Source organism: Chiloscyllium plagiosum, unplaced genomic scaffold (assembly GCF_037043375.1).
Source record: "Chiloscyllium plagiosum isolate Xiang-an unplaced genomic scaffold, Cpla_swu_hap1 HiC_scaffold_22, whole genome shotgun sequence".
Classification (NCBI taxonomy): domain Eukaryota; kingdom Metazoa; phylum Chordata; class Chondrichthyes; order Orectolobiformes; family Hemiscylliidae; genus Chiloscyllium; species Chiloscyllium plagiosum.
This window is the reverse complement of record NW_028270160.1, coordinates 42,704,864-42,721,571: the sequence shown is the minus strand read 5'-3', so window position 1 is coordinate 42,721,571 and position 16,708 is coordinate 42,704,864. Positions and strand designations below refer to the sequence as shown.

At 41.1% G+C, this 16,708-nt stretch overlaps 1 protein-coding gene and 1 long non-coding RNA gene across 2 annotated transcripts in view; one reads left to right on the top strand and one right to left on the bottom strand.

Moving 5' to 3' along the window:
- Positions 1–16,708, bottom strand: part of adgra1b (adhesion G protein-coupled receptor A1b) — a 529,688-nt gene that overhangs the window by 97,958 nt on the left and 415,022 nt on the right. The gene's annotated exons all lie outside the window — the stretch shown is intronic.
- On the top strand, positions 9,803–11,964 carry LOC122561113 (uncharacterized). Its single transcript, XR_006314912.2, has 3 exons — positions 9,803–9,882; positions 10,169–10,278; positions 11,697–11,964. It is a non-coding gene; the product is annotated as an uncharacterized LOC122561113 (long non-coding RNA).

Genomic DNA, 16,708 nt, shown 5'->3' with positions numbered 1-16,708 from the left:
GTGAGGGGCAAGGCTAGTAAGTGTGGAGAACAATGAATGAATAGAGGTGTTGTGTTTCTGATCGAGAATAAGAGAGTCTTTTATTAGACACAGACAATTTGGTCAAATGAATCTCTTGAAGAGTATAAAGGATGGAGGGGCATTCTTAAGAGGGAAATCAGCAGGGCAAAAAGGGGAGATGAGATGGCAGATAAGGTTAAGGATAATCCAAAGAGATTTTACTAGTAGCATTAAAAGCAAAAGAGCAACTAGGGAGTGAATACAGCCTCTTAAAGATCAGCATTAACCTCAGAAGGTTGGAGAGATAAAATGAATATTTCATGTCACGTTTTCCTGTGGAAAATGAAATGGATGCTAGAGAACTCAGTGAAATAAATAGTATTTTGAAAGCAATTCACATTGCAGAACAGGACGAGCTGGAGGTCTTAGAAAACATAATGGTGGATAAATCTCTGAGACCTGATCAAGTGAATCCCAGGACATTATGGAAAGTTAGGGAAGAAATTGCAGAGCCCCTAGCAGAGATATTTGTATAATCTATAACCATGGGTGAGGTAACGGACCACTCGAGGGTGGCAAATGTTGTTCCTCTATTTAAGAAAGGCTGGAAGGAGAAGCCTGGGAACTATAGACCTGTGAGTCTGGTGATTCCGAAGGAGATGTTTTATATGCATTGAGAGAGGCAAGGGCTGATTAGCGATAGTCAGCGTGGTTTTGTGTGAGGGAAATCATGTCTCACAAACTTGATTGAGTGTTTTGCGCAAGTAACCAAGAAGATTGATGAGGGCAGAGTGGTAGACATTGTTTACTTGGACTTTAGTCAGCCTTTAACAAGATTCCACATGGTTGACTAATTAGTAATGTTAGATCACACGAAATTCAGGGAGAGCTTGCCAATTGGATACAGACTTTGCTTGACGTAGGCGACAAAGGGTGGTGGAGGGTTGTTTTCCGAACTGGAGGCCTGTGACCAGCAGTGTTTTGCAGGGATCGGTGCTTTGTTCACTTTTATACAAATGGTTTATATGAGAATTTAGGAGGCATGGGAAGCAAGTTTGCAGATGACACCAAAACTGGTGGTTTAGTGGACAGTGAAGAAGGTTATCTAAGATTACAAAGAGATCTTGATCAATTGGATCAATGGGCTGAGGAGAGGCGGATGGAGTTAAATTTGGATAAAAGTGAGGTATTGCATTTTGGCAAAACAAATAAAGGACTTAGACAATTAATGGTAGGGTCTTGGAATAATATTACAGGACAGAGACACCCAGAGTTCATGTACATAATTCTTGAAATTTGCATCACAGCGTGCAATTCTGGTCTCCCTGCTATAGGAAAGATGTTGTAAAACTTGAAAGGGTTGAGAAAAGACTTTTAAGGATGTTGCCAGGGTTGGAGGGTTTGATCTTTCAGGACAGGCTGAATAGGCTGCAGCATTGGAGGCTGAGGGGTGACCTTCTTGAGGTTTATGAAATCATGAGGGACGTAGGTAAGATGAATAGCAAGGGTCATTTCCCTAGGGTGGAGGTGGACAAATCTAGGGGCATATTTTTAAGGTGCAAGGAGAAAGATTTAAAAAGGACATGAGGGGCAACTTTTCTTTTTACACAGAGAGTGGCTCATACCTCAAATGAACTGCCAGCGGAAGTGATGGATGCAGGTACAGTTACAACATTTAAAAGACATTTGCGTAAATACTCAAATAGCAAAGGTTGGAGGGATATGGACCAAATACAGGCAAGTGGGACTAGTTTGGTTTGGGAGCATGGTTGGCATGGACTAGTTGGACCAAAGGGTCTGTTTCCATGCTGTATCACTCTATGAGCCCATCTCCGAAGCCCCTAGATTACTCATCCAGTGACATTATTAAAATACCATGTGAAAAGAGAGAGGGGTCAGGCCTGGCTCAATCTGCAGAAAAACAACAGTGTGAACTGTGGTAAAGCCAACTCAGCCAGTCTGTTATGACGAACACAGGAACAGGAGTAGGCCATTCAGGTTGTCAAGTTTGGTCTGCCATTCAACTAGACCAAGATTGACCACCTACCTCAGTGTCACGTCCCCAATGTATCCCTATTTTTCTTAATGTCATTATTATCCAGAAATCTATTTGTTTCTGTCTTGACATGCTCAATCATTGAGCTATCTTAGCCCACAGGGATACAGATTCCCAAAGATTCACCAGCCTGTGTGTGAAGAAATACTTCCTCATCTCAGTTTTAAATGGCTTATCCCTTATTTTAATGCTACATCCTCTGGGTTGGGGGCACACCAGCTTGGCAAAGAATCCTAATTACATCCATGTCACCTTGTACAAGTTTTGTAAGTTTCAATCTATTCACCTCCCATTCTTGTGAACTAAAAAAAAACCAGACCCAGTTTCCTCATTCTCTCTTCATAAGACATCCTGCCAATCCAGGAATTAGTCTGATGAACATCTGTTGCACTCCCTCAATGACAAGTACATGCTTCATATGGTAAGGATACCAAAAGTGCATACAATATTCAAGTGTGATCTTATACAACTGCTCAACACAACTACACAAGGCATCTGTGAAGTCTATAGTCCCTCGATTATCCAGATGTGGACAGGACAAGTTAAATCAGAACAACCAGCTTATGACAATCTCAACAAAGTAACACTTTACAGGAGTGTAGAAACTACAAGGATGAATTATAAAAAGAAATGAGGAAAGCAAAAAGACAATAAGAAAAGACAGCAGCCAGTAAATTAAGGAAAATGGAATGGTGTTTTGTCAGTATGTTCAGAGTAAGACATTGATGAAGGGAAGGTTTGCACTCATTACAGAAGTACGTGGCAACTTGTGTGGATACAGAAGATGTGGACATGGTTCTTAAACAGCATGCTGTCTATCTCTTCACAATAGAGAGGGATGATCCAGGATTTCTAGGTAAAGAAGAATGTGAAATATTATTGAAAAAATGCAAATTGAAAGGAAAGGAAATACTGGAGGGACTAACCTCCTTGAAGGTGAACGAATCACCAGAGCTGGATGAATTATATCTTAGTTTGTTAAAGGAAGCCAGAAAGGAATAGCAGATGCTCTGAGGATGATTTTCCAACATTCATTCAATAGATGAGGTACCAGAGGACTGGAGGTCTGCAAACATTGTACCATCATTCAGAAAGAATGCTAGAGATGGACCAAATAATTATACGTCAGTCATTCTGAATTCAGTGGTGGGCAAATCACTCAAATCAATTTGTGAGATAGGATTAACTATTACTCGGGAAGGCATGGATTAATCAGGGGTAGTAAGCATGACATTGTCTGGCTGACTGACTTCATTGAAATATTTGATGAAGTAACAAGACAAGGTTAGTGCCTTGGGCATTGTCCACCTGGACTTTAGTAAGGCACTTGACAAGGTCCCATATGGCAGACTGGTCAGAGAAATACAAGGATAGAGGAGGATGTGGCAAGTTGATTCCAAAATTGGCCTAATGACAGGAAACTGAGTGCAAAGAAAATCTTCAACAGAAGATGCCGTGAATGGACAGCAGTTTCCAATCGTGTTCCACAGGGCTCAGTATTGGATTCCTTGATGTTTAAGGTATGCTGTCAACTACAGGACAATATCAATATTTTAATTGAGTGGTAGCAAAGTTGCAAGTGGAATTCATTCCAGAGACGTGAGAGCTTATGCATTTGAAGAGGAAAAACAAAACAAAGGAATACATGCCAAACAGGAGGGGATTGAGAGGGGTGGAGGAAGCAAGAGTCCTTGGAGTGCAGGTCCAGAGGCCCCTGAAGGTGGCAAGACAGCAGGTAAGGTGTTAAAGGCAGCATGTGGGATACTTTCCCTCATTAGATGAAGTATTGAAGGCAAGTGCAGGATGAAATGCTGGAACTAGACAAAACTCAAATGGACAAAACCAGGCAATTCGTGTGGACAGCTTTGGTCACCATGCTACAGGAACGATGTAGTCGAGACAGAGTGCAGCGGAGAACGACAAGAATGTTGCCAGGGTTAAAAATCGCCACCAGAGTAATGGATAGGCAAGGTTGTTTTCCACAGAACAGAGAAGACTGAGGGGTAATTTTATTGAGGTACACAAACTAATGTAGGGCTTGGACAGGGTGGACAGGCAAGGCCTATTTACTCGAGTGGAAATGTCAGTTCCCAGACGCGCAACTTTAAGGTGATTGGCAGAAGGCTGAGCGGCAACATGAGGAAAAACCAATTTCAACACAGAGGACCACAAGACCAGCATTGAAGGTCACAACACTATACCCTGCCAGCCTGGTCCGAGGTTGCCACCTTGGTCAGTGTGGTCTCAGCTGAGCTGTCTACAATAATATCCAGCAGTGTACGAAGAAGGTCAATAATTTTCTCTGATCAACCTTTAAGGGCTACACTCTTCTTTCTGCTACCTCATGCTCATTCTATCTCTGCTAGTGTACATCCTTCCCACCAAGGGTCATGATCTGTCACTCTCACCATTGCCTGCACCATCTTTCTTCACTTGCTCTTACACCCACGATTCTCCCACACTAATAACCCTGCATCACTTCAGAGCTGCCTGCATACCTTGCTAAGGCCACCTCATCACCTTTCCCCCATCTGCATCTGCTCTAACAGATGTTCCAGCCACATTCATCTCATTGCATTCCTTCCTTCCTCTCTGTGCTGAAGAAAACAGCCAGGATAGGGCAAAGGAGCCAGGATGGCTGGCAGAGTGCCCAACATTCAGCTCTGCCTACCCCATGAAGAGCGGACCCTGACTGTCCTGAGTGGCTGAATGATGATAATACCCAAGTCCAGTTTCTCAGGTTGAGTTTCTGTTCGCAATTTCCGGTTTTGTTTCCATCTTTGGTGGCCATATGAATGTGATCAATGGTGCCCCGCACAAACTAAAGCATATTGATGATGGTGAAATTATTACATTGTCCAGCTCAGACAAAGAGGGCATCAGTGACCAAAAAGCTCCAGGGTTGTCCAGCCATTAAAAAATACCATTAAGGTACACAGCTGATCTTTTGAAGGACTCAGAAGGGAATCACTTCAAGGCTATAGTGACTTTGATGCTTACAGCAGGACATGGTGTTGTGTAGACTTTGATTGTGAGGTTACAGATCTCTGTGATCATTTACTGAGAGAATATAGCCTCCTGTGGTATTTGGTCTTGATGAGCTCCAAGGTAGCCCCATCTTCAGCAGTAGATTCTATACTGAGACTATAGTCTCTGTTGTCTTCTTGTCCCTCTTTCCTCTCCTGTGCCCTCCTGATGCTGGGGTTCCAGCAATTTTATGGAGTACATTACTTCTCATTGTCATTGGCCATAATCTTAAAATCATTGCAAGTTGCAGTCTTCTTTTAGGCTGTCTAAATGCAATTGGAGTCAGTGTCCTCTGCACTTCTGTCCATGTGATGCCACTAGTTCTATATGCACTACCTGAGTGCAGACTCTTCTTGCCATCCGCAAAATCTCAAGCGCTCCTTTTTACCAAGTGCCAAGTCTGCCTTTGCATCTGGACCATTGTATAGGGCTGGAACAATGCCCTGGGGCAGCTGTAACTGGCTTCCCATTAGAATCAGAGAATCCCTACAGTATGGAAACAGGTCCTTCAACCCAACAAGTCCACATTTGCCTTCCAAAGAGTATCCCACCCAAACCCATTCACCATTACTCTACATTTATCCCTGAATAATGCACCTAACCTACACATCCCTGAATACTATGGGCAATTTAGCATGGTCGATTAACCTAAGCTGCACATCTTTGGATTGTGGGAGGTAACCAGAGCACCTGGAGGAAACCCATGCAGATATGGGGAGAATGTGCAAACTCCACACAGACAGTCGCCCGAGGGTGGAATCGAACCTGAGTCCCTGGCGCTGTGAAGCAGCAGTGCTAACCACTGAGCCACCGTGCCACCGTGCCACCCCATTCTGTACCTGCCTCCTTTTCAATTCATCAGCAATCAACATTTCCCCTTCAAAGTTCCACTCTTTATCTCCAACAAATATTTTGAATCCTTTAATTGGATCCAGCAGTAATGAAGCAGGATAGCTTCCCCACCCTGTTTAACATTATCAATGCCCAGGAATGATACCCTGAAACTGGCACATCGTTCATCACAGGTATTTCATAAAACAGGCAATCTGGCCCTACAGGTCCACACCACGCAGCATCTCACCCAGACCCGTTCCCCTAGTCCCACATTTCCCATGCCTAACCCTAGCCTGCACATCTTTAAACACTATGGGCAAGTTAGCATGGCTAACCGGCACATCTTTTGACTGTGGGAGGAAACTGGAGCACCCGGCAGAAACCTACACTGATATGGGGAGAATGTGCAAACTCCACATAGACAGTCATCTGAGGCAGGAATTGAACCCTGGTCCCTGGCAATAGGAGGCAGCAATGCTAACCACTGAACCACCATGCCGTGCCCTCTTGCTCTCTCCATTACTCCATCGACCTTCATTTCCAGTCACTGGAAGGTGAGGGACAGGTTTCTGCCCATTAACTCAGTTTTTCTCTCGAAGACCTGTTGAGTATTTTGAGCATCAAAACCGTCATCTCCCAGAACATACACAACCTCATCACCTCACGGGATCTCCAACCCATAGCTTCCAACCTCATAGTTTGGGAACTCTGCACCGCCCAGTTCTGCCTCCTACCCAAGATCCACAAGCCTGGTTACCCAGCCAACCCATCATCTCAGCCTGCTCCTGCCCAACCCGAATTCATCTCCACATACCTCAATACTGTCCTATCTCCCCTGGTCCAGGAACTCCCCACATACGTTCAGGACATCACCCAGGTCCTCCACCACCTCCAAGACTTTTGTTTCCCTGGCCCCCAATGCCTCGTCTTCACCATGGACATCCAGTCTCTATACATCTCTATGTGCCATGACCAGGCCTCTAAGCCCTTGGTTTCTTCCTCACCCAAAATCCCTACCAGTACCCTTCCACTGACTCTCTTATTTGTTTGACTAAACTGGTCCTCACCTTCAACAATTTCCCCTTCAAATCCTCCCACTTGCTCCAGACAAAAGGGATAGCCATGGACACCCGCATGGGCCCCAGCTATGCCTGTCTCTGTTGACTATGTAGAACAGCCTATCTTCTGTAGTTACACCGGCACCACTCCCCACCTTTTCTTCGCTCCATTGATGACTGCATCGGCACCACCTCATGCTCCCACAAGGAGGGTGGACAGTTCATCAACTTCACAAGCACATTCCATCCCGACCTTAAACTCACTTGGACCATCTCTGACACCTCTCTCCCCTCCCTGGCCCTTTCTATCTCCATCAACGGTCAACGACTCAACACTGACAATTTCTACAAACCCATTGACTCCCACAGCTACCTGGATTACACCTCCTCCCACTCTGCCTCCTGCAAAAATGCCATCCCGTATTTTCAATTCCTCCACCTCAGCCGCATCTGCTCCCAGAAGGACCAGTTCCACCACAGAACACACCAGATGGCCTCCTTCTTTAAAGACACAATTCCCCCTCCCACATGGTTGATGATGCCCTCCAGCGCATCTCATCCACTTTCTGCACCTCCGCCCTCAAACCCTACTACTCCAGCCGCAACAAGGACAGAACCTCTCTGGTCTTCAACTTCAACCCCACCAACCTCTGTATACATCGCATCATAATCTGCCATTTCTGTGAACTACAAACGGACCCCAGAGATATATTTCTCTCCCCACTCCTATCTGCTCTCTGTCAATACCATTCCCTCCCTGACTACCTTGTCATGTCCATGCCCCCCCAACAACCCACCCTCCCCTCCTGGCACCTTCCCCTGCCTCCGGAGGAATTGCAAAACCTGCGCCCACACCTCCTCCCTCACCTCCATCCAAGGCCCCAAAGGAGCCTTCCACATCCATCAGAGTTTCACCTGCACTTCCACACATTATTTACTGTATCCATTGCTCCAGATGCGGTCTCCTCTACATTGGGGAAACAGGATGACTTCTCGCAGAGCAGTTTAGGGAACATCTCCAGGACACCCGCATCAATCAACCCCACCGCCCCGTGGCCCCACACTTCAACACCCTCTCCCACTTTGCTGAGGACATGCAGGTCCTCGGCCTCCTCTATCACCACTCCCTTACCACCCGATGCCTGGTGCAAGAATGCCTCATCTTCCGCCTCGGAACCCTCCAACCCCATGGCATCAATGTGGATTTCACCAGTTTCTTCATTTCCCCTCCCCCAACCTTACCCCAGTTCCAATCTTCCAGCTCAGGACTGTCCTCATGACCTGTCCCATCTGTCCATCTTCCTTCCCAACTATCTGCACCACCCTCCCCTCTGACCTATCACCATTAACCCCACCTCCGTCCACCTATTGCACTCTAAGCTATTTTCCTCCCAGCTCCACCTACCCCCTCCCATTTATTCCTCAGCCCCCTTGAGCCACAAGTCTCATTCCTGATGAAGGGTATTTGCTCAAAACATAGGTTCTCCTGCTTCTCAGATGCTGCCTGACCTGCTGTGCTTTTCCAGCACCACACTCTTGACTCTGATCTCCAGCATCTGCAATTCTCACTTTTGCCCATTTTAAGTATCTTCTATATTATCAGCCAAGAGTGTTACTACACATAATACACAGGGCAAATAAATAAAAGGTTATGATTAAGTAGTTTCTTAGCAGACATTCAAGTTGTAATATCTTGGAAGCAACGTTATTTCCAAATATGAAGCAAATAGACACCATCAGATTAACATACCCAGCAGAGCTTCCCAGAGTACTGTGCTAGACAAATGGTGATTTGCAAAGGCAACTTCTCCAATTCCTTTGCTGCTCTTGGACTTAAACATTTGATGCAGGACAGGAAAAGAAAATAAATTCAGCTCCCCAGCATACAACAGATCACAAGATTACAGTCAGCAAGGTCAACACAGGCACTTGTTCCTCAGTAGGGGGTGACTCCACACACAAACCAGTTCAGTCTTGACGCATCCTAGATTCAAGTATTACAATATGGTCATTGGCAATTAGGTCCCATCCATAGAAAATCAAGCCCACAAAACATAGCATTCTTGCAGTAGTCTTATCAATTGGGTAGGGAAAGCCAGCCCCTCTTACACTCTCATATATCCTCAAGTATAATAAAGTTACTCGGCAAATGAATAAGATGTGTAAAATGTACACACAGTACATAACAGCTCTATGGAAATGATTCTGGAAACAGCAACTCATTGATGCCTTGTTTTGACTTCTCAGATACCCCAGGGAACGCTGATTCACAAATGCACTCGGGTGTTTCGACATACGATTTCAATCTTCAAAATAAGTACATGAGCACAGAATTCTGCAATTATTATATCACATTGTTCAAAAATATAAATTCTGAAAGAAAGTTTTAAATTTGATAGGTCTTTGAAATACCTTAATGCGCACAGCGACTGAACACTGCATTATGTTCTGCTTAGCTCCTATTTTATGCTTAAATCCTAATCATTTCGCCCCACTGAATTAATCCATTGTAATGAAATTCAATAAAACATTGTGATTTTTGTCAAGTTGAAACCAAAAGTTTTACTATTTTATTAAATTGCTGAAACAACATATTTACTTTCAGTGGACCAGATAATCACAAACCATTTAGTTTCATAATAAGACAAAAAATCGTACTCTGGCACACATCAGTGTTCAGGTGGGATGTGTATAAAGGGAAATGACAGTGAGAATGTAAGCAGCTAATATTTGTTCACCCATTATGTCTTCAGCATCATTTTTCTGTTAGTGCTACTCAGAAGCAGGAATTAGAATCTGCAGTACTGCTCCCATGACAACCAGCTGCCTCCAGTATACAGTATCAATTTGAATTTGTGCAGGGCATTTCCAATACACTATTCAACCAGAAAAAAAATGTATCTTGAGGTAAGAGTATAATTCTCTTTATTACGTACAAGGGCCTTATAAAAAGAGATGCAAGATAAATGGTTTAATATGTACAATCTAAAATTAATAGATTTGTAGAAAATGGTAGCTTATTTTCTTTTGCTTTCAATTCTTTACATACTTAGTAAGTTTGTATTGTAGCTAAACCAAAAAATATACAAAGTATACAAAGGAACAGAAACATAAATGTCAATTCCTATTCCATGGTTTGTTAACTGTTAATTCCTATTACATGTTTTAACAATATTGTCTACTTCTATTACAGACCATTTATCATATAACATGTCAACGGTTGCACCACGTTCGACCTCACAACCCATTGTAATAAAATATTAAGCATTTTCCAGTTTTAAGCAAACACAGCAACTGATCGAGGTGAGAGTAAGTTCAAAGTAATCAGCTCATAACAAGAGAGTTATTAAATCGACAAGGGTTGAAGGTTTGTTAAAATAATTACAATTATCAGAAGTTAAATATATCTCCATGCATAATCTTGTTAATCAAATCAAGGATCGACTGGAAACTGCCATTCGTTGGGTTTTTGGAACTCGATATTAAATGAAAAATCATAATTAGAATGAAGGTAGAATCTTTTCGAGTAAACAGAGTGCCCTCATGTGTAACTTCAAGCAGAGGAGTTGGTGAATTTTTCTCTTAGAATCTGTGGCTTGCCTTACAACATTTGCTGGCATAAAACCTTTTTGTATCGATCTGCATCAGCCACTGGGTGATACTGTCCCCTGTCAAAAAGATTAGCTTGGTAGTATGGATGATTTTTGTTTTCCATGGAGAAGTTTCAGACTTATTTCCACATAGCTCTACCAGTGTCAGCCTCACTGGGGATATAGAAACATCAGCATTTTTAGAAATGTACAATGCCATTTTTATATATCGGATTACTGTCAATATTTAGAAAACATTGTACTATATCCTTTGTCTCAGTTCCATTCTTCCCTGAAAAACTAACTTGCTCTCTTTTTAACTTGTTGCCAGTGTCTATTTTGAGTGTGTTTTTGAGTGTCCTATTTTGAGTCTCCCTGTCTATATTGTTAGATCAACTTCTCGTACAATTCTGAGGCTTAATCCAAAACTGGATTACAGAGTTCAGTTCATTTAAACTTACTAGAGTTTTGAAAAATGGAATATGCTTCTTTGTGTACCACCTTCTTCTATCTGTCATAAACAGAAACTGCCAACATGCAGAGTTGAAGTGCATAGGTTCACAAAGCTGAACAGAAAAGCAAAATCAGTAATATATTGTTAATTTATTACTACCTGGAAAAAAAATTGAAAACAGCATTTTATGTTTTCTCTGCTTTACTTGATGAGGTCCCTCTCTCTACCATACACCATAGAAAAGCAGACAAGAGATTGTCTCTAGCTTTTGTTACCATGAGTTGGTAGATGACGCAGGGCAGAGCCGATTTTGTGATTTCTAAGTTTCCTGCTACCTTTGTGGTAGTCTATGTTTGATTCCTCACCTGATGCTGACATTTGACATTCACTTTATGCAGATTCAGTAACCAAAAATCAGATCCTACCACCATCTGGTACAACTGAAGTTTCACATTAACATGACACTCTGCTTTCCATGTTCATTCAAAACTAAGCTTTTTCAAAATAATTTACTTTTGAACAAATGGGTCTTAGAATAAAAGTTAGGAATTGGTTGGCTCAATGATAAATCAGCAGTAGGTGTGAAAAAAATGTATCCAAACCTCTTATTTCATAGATCAAAAATTACTTCTTAAGCATTAACATTTATATAATATCTTTATCATACCACATTACAGTATCCAGAAATTTCAGTGTGGAACTGAATGGAAATCCTAACTTTGTGTGAAACACCAGACATCAATCATCACCTTCTTCATTAAATGGAATTTCCTTTAAGAAGACAGTTCAATTCTACTGTGTTAATGTACTTTTTCAATTGTACAATGCTGTGGCAGCAGCTTATGCTGCTAAAATATCCAATGACAGGTCGAATGAAAGCCAAACTATATCGAACAAACACTGTCATCTGGTTTTGGCTGCAACTGAGCAAACAAGAATGACTTTGATTTCAATGACCAAGACGAGAACTGGCTTCTACCATGAAAGAATTTTAATGCCTTCATTTAAAAATGTGATTCATATAAATGTCACATGTATTTTCCATAACTGTGAAATTTAAAATGAATTGAAAGCATGTATTTTTCATTTCTTGTTTTAAAACGTAACTGTGTCTTGCAAAATGTGCCCATGTTGCTTTCATTTCCCTCACATGTCCTTGCTGTAAATTGGCCATTTGTAGCTGAATTTAAAAGCATCAACTGCCTTGATGCAAATGTTCATTGTAATTTGGCAAACATTTAAGTATGCTGTTAAACCAAAGAACAAAATGCCGTGTAATAAAAATAATAAAATAATCATTTAGAGAAACAGATCCCTTTCATCTAACATGGCTTAAACCTTTTCCTATTTACTTACTGCTTTCTTATCAAATTTACCTCTTTTATAAACAGTGATCAAAAGAGGTGACAAAATGCACCAGTGATACCTTGGGCTCTTCAAAACTGTTGCCCTGTATTTGCTGCCTCTTTAGCTTCATCAATAAAATGGAAGCTGAAACAATGAAGATGGCTTCAAGTAAACAAAGGCCAGTTCAGGATCAGCTGATTTAAAGCACGAACCAAGATGAAACTTGTCACTGACTGAGGCACAAGAGGCAACAACAGCAAAATATTGGAAAAAGGAAATTGGGTGAAGTGCGAAACAAGCTGCTGATTTGCGATCACCTGGTTTCTGTTACCACGCAGCCAAAATGTTTCTACATGATTCTCAAGTGAACATGGCAGATGTTATTGTGATTTCATCCTTTACTCCTAGATGAAGCTAACAACTTACGGGTGCAGCACTTAAGCAAATATTAATGATTTTAAGTTCAAAGTGGAACTTATCATTGGAAAATATACCTATCTACAAATTTCAAAATTTGGGATTACTCAGACTCATATGGATTTGTCTTGAATAACTATAGCTTTCAAGCATGTCAAGTGACTGCCAACTTCCGTATTCACAATATAAACCATCAATAAAAATCAACATTCATCCAGTTTTATTGAAATTTAAGATACAGTCATACAATTTGAAAACAGTCAGCAACATTGGTTTGGCAGCATCTCAGTAAATATGCCAACAGTTTTCAGCTATTTATTTTCTTTGTTAGAGTGCACTCAGATATGGAGCTGCACATTTTGTGACATAATTCAAAGTGACTGACATCTATCCATCCTTTCCTTTTAAATCAGATCAAAGGTTGCCACTGTAGGATTGCTGCTATGACAGCAATACCCAATCTGCCAGATCAGTTTAATTACAATAAAGTCGATCTTCATGTGATCATTTTCTTCAGTGGGTGAAGTGACCCCAACGAGAAGAGTCTAACCCCCATTTTCCTGGTCAGTCTATGTTGACATTCTGTTGGTGATCCAGATTGGGGTAGGAGAATCAAGGTCAGTGAGTCATTGGATGGGTGCAAGGTGGATTTTCTGGGGTTATCAGAAACATGAATTCATGCTTCTGTCAACTCCACAAAACATAATTTATTTAGAAAACATTCCTGCATTGGGTTACTTTTGATACCAAAGGACATCATCCTTGATTTGAAATCTGCTAATGGCCCTCCTGTGATTTTCCATATTGGGGATTGGACTACCCATTTTAGGGGCCTGAAGAAATCAGTGGAGATGCAGGCACTGTTGGAATGATGGTATGCAGTGGAGGGAGGTGATGGTATGTGCTGTATAGCTGTATTATGGTGCTACAGAGCTGCTCATACACAATCATGCAGATGAAGAGAAGCTTCAATTTCTTCATGAATCATTCACAAATTAAGAAATTTCCTATGCAAGAGATATCAAAAGCAACACACCAACTACTTACAATTAGATTGGGAAAAGCGGGGTGGTTAGGAGCAAAAAGGGTCCTTGAAGATTGATAATGCTGATATCATTTTTTTTCTGACCCCATTTTGAGGCCTGAAACTTGTCATGACCCCTTGGTGAGAACTGGAGAGCAGGGAGTGGAGGACCAATGAGAACCACGAGGTTGCCCTTTGCTGTTGTTGTCTCACTTGGGATTCTGAACTCAACTTTGACAATGTTGCTCTGGATTCCCAATGAAATAAAAAAAATGCACAAACATAAGCAACATACACAATGCAAAATCAGTATCACGTGACTATGTTGAGGGTACTGGAAGGGAACAAATATTCTGCCAGGATCTACACAGTTTGCATGTTTAGATTAAGCTGTAAATAAGAAATTTGCACAATGTTACATGGACCTCAATGGAAATACTTTCGGAAGACAAATACTCCTCGTGGATGCAGCAATCCATTGTGTTTAAAATAGAGGAAAAGGTCAATATTAAGATCCAGCTGAAGTTACTCTTGGACAAGTCATATGTCAGAATAAAATCTAATTCAATAGATCATGTTTTGTTTTCTTTTAACTTTAAGTGACAGTCTTTCACTGAAACATATGTACATCAGGCTGCAGATTTGATTTAACCATAGAATAGAAGTTTATTATATAAAATAAGCAAAAATAAAACAAGACAAACCAAGCTATCTGAACTCTATACAGTTTGAAAGATTATTAAAGACATGGTAAACAAAATCAAAGTGAGGCCTTCATCCTGGAATATTCTCACAACTGAGATTGTGGACTTTGTCAGTCTTGTGATAATTGGCAGTCCTGGTCTGGCAGCTTTCACAAACTAAGCAGTTTCATTGGAATACTCTCCCCAATGGGTCAACCTACAACACACAGATTACAACAGTACCACCACCTTCTCAAGGGCAGATAGGGACAGTCAATAAATGCTGGCCCAGCCAACAATACCACATCCCACAAGTGATTAAAAACAAAAGTAAATTTAATCTCTAATTGCTCTGAAGCATCTCATTTCACCTGGTCACTGTGGACTCTCAAGAGATTGCAGACTCAGACCCATTTCAAGTTTGGTAAATGTAGCCTGATATGAAAAAAATGCCAGATAGGGCTAAACTAAATTCTGTGGAGAGAAAGCAGAGCTAACATTTTGAATCCAGTGACCCACTTCAGAACTTGGTCACTGCACTTGAAATGTTAACTCTGCTTTCTCTCCACAGATGCTGCCAGATCTGCTGAGTTTCTCCAACAATTTCTGTTTTTGTTTCAGATTTCGAGCATTCAGTTTATTGTTTCATGATACAATAATTCTCGCTTATAAGCCATAAAAGCACCAAATCAAAAGTAATGAGATTTGTTGTGATGCTAAAAAGATGTTGTGACTCTATTTTCAAAACTACATTTGTTTTAGCTCCCAGGAGATAGGTTCAAACTTCAGTGGTAACTTGCTGCACCACTGCACCAGCAAAATTCAGAAGGCAACTGAATGTACAAATATACAAACAAGAAGAGTCATCCATTCAAACATTTGAAACGGTTTCCCCTTTAAACAAGAGCATGACTGATCAGATTATAACCTCAAATCTACATTCTCACCTGCACCGAATAATCTTTCATCCCCTTACTTAACATGAATCTATCTACCTCTGCCTTAAAATTATTAAAGTACATATCATTTTTTCAGCAAGAGATTTCCAATGACTCACAACATCCAACAGATGTTGTCGCACCAGTGCTCTCTATACCTGAAGCATAACCTCCTACTAATGTGCGAATTTCCCTTCACAATCAATGGTAACATTCTATTAGCCTAATTACATGCTGTAGCTGCAAACTAACCTTTTGGGATTCATGCACGAGGACACCCACATCACTTTACATCTCAGCAAACTCGTACTGCTCAGATACTGCACTTTTCATTTTTCCTGTCAAAATTAACAATTTTACATTTTCCCACATTATGCTCCATTTGCCAGATCTTTGCAAGTTCATTTAAACTATCTATATGTTTTTGTAGCCTCTTCACTTACTTACTTTCTTATCTAGCTCTGTGTCATTAGCAAATTTAGCAACCATAGATTCTGATGAAGGAAGGAATGTTGGCAGCTGCTCCAAGCTTCAGTTGTCCCACAGCACACAGTACTGGACCTTGGAATGTGCCAGTCTACAACACTCGGTCAAGGAATGATGAAGTGAAAGCAACTGAGATTATATCTTGCCAACATGAAAAAGACTTAGTCTCTGCTTCCTGTTGGCCAATCAATCTTCTATTCCTACCAATATGTGACTCCAAGACCACGTGCTTTTATTTTCCACAATAACTTTTGATGTAACACTTCATCAAGTACCTTCTGAAATCCTCAATACGATACATAGACTGGGTCTGCATTAACTAGGTCAAAGTTTGCCAATAGATTGATTACCTTGAACTTATCAAAGTACTTCTTTAATAATGATTTATAAAGTTTCCTGAAGATAGACATTGAGCCAACTGTCCTATAGCTTCCTGTGTTCAATCTCCATCATTTTTTGAATAAAGGAGTTATATTTGCTATTTTTCAATCTAACATGATCTTCCCTAAATGAGAGGAGTTTTGGAAAATTAAAATTAATGCATTAACTATATCATTAGCATTTTTTATTCATAAAAATCCTTATGTATAATAGTCACTGAAGTAGTTTGATTCTGTATGGACTTTATATATGGAGAACAAATCCAAGGCATCTCTTACTTATACAAGACTATATTTACATACATTTGAGGCACCAGAAGGATCCGATAACTCAGTGGACCCCCATGGTACTTGGGCCAAAAGACTTTATGCAGTAGTCTTTCTCCGCTGCACCTTGTTGGCAGCTGCTCCAAG